This window comes from Actinia tenebrosa, unplaced genomic scaffold, assembly GCF_029948245.1.
Source record: "Actinia tenebrosa isolate PJP-AT-01 unplaced genomic scaffold, QUT_ActTen_1.0 PGA_scaffold9__36_contigs__length_13948895, whole genome shotgun sequence".
Taxonomy (NCBI): Eukaryota; Metazoa; Cnidaria; class Anthozoa; order Actiniaria; family Actiniidae; genus Actinia; species Actinia tenebrosa.
In genome coordinates, this window is record NW_028292586.1 from 7,643,568 (window position 1) to 7,644,489 (window position 922).

The window sequence follows — 922 nt, forward strand, 5'->3', positions numbered from 1 at the left end:
CGGGAGCCCGTAACACAACCAGGATATGGATCCTGAGTATCGCAATCTTATTGTAGCGGCTACGGCTCTGACGTATTTCTTCCTACTTTTCGTAGTGTTTTGCCTGCCCTTCCAAGTAAGCCAGGATTAAATTGCTTTGTTGAGCCTAAAGTTTTTCAAGCGTTTAATTCGTTAGGTTCCTTAGGAAGTTCAGGATAAAGTGGAGGCGCTTGATGGTATAACATCCATTATATACTAATGTACGACGCTTTTGGAAATAACATAGAGGAGCAACCACATAACAGCCACTGGAATTGGGAAGCATTTAAGAAATTGTATCCCAAAGCAGTAACCTCGAAGTTTGAAAGCAGATCTGACGGGATTTACTTCAAAGAGTATGATTGACTTAGTTTACAGCAATAAGGATTTGGAAGAGGGATTGGAAAAATTACAACCCAAAAACACCCGTTCATAAGCCCGTTTATAAAGCACCTAATTTTCCAAGGAATCTATTATTAGACCACGGAAGATTACCCATTTTACGATGCTGAAGGTGGTGTAAACAACTTCGAAAATTGGTAACGCATCTAGAGATTTTAGTGGGTAAGCAATCATTTAACGTAGTAGTAAGGAATATCTTTAAAGAGACGATGTTGAAGCATACGTCAGGTAAAGAGGCCAGGGAATGGTTAGCAGGACCCAACATGCGGTATTGGTCACAGCAGTTAAACTTTGCTATTTGGGCCGCCACTAAAGGTTGTGGTGTTGCCGCGGACATGTTCCACATTTCATTTATGCGGTTTCACGTTGCCTTTACGGTAAGGAGGTTGTTGAAGGAGCTTAACGTACCCCTACCGGGAGATGGGGCATTTAATCCAATGAATAACCGCTACGACTCCGCAGGCCCTTGAAAGGTTAATTAATGAGTTCAAACCACAGCAAA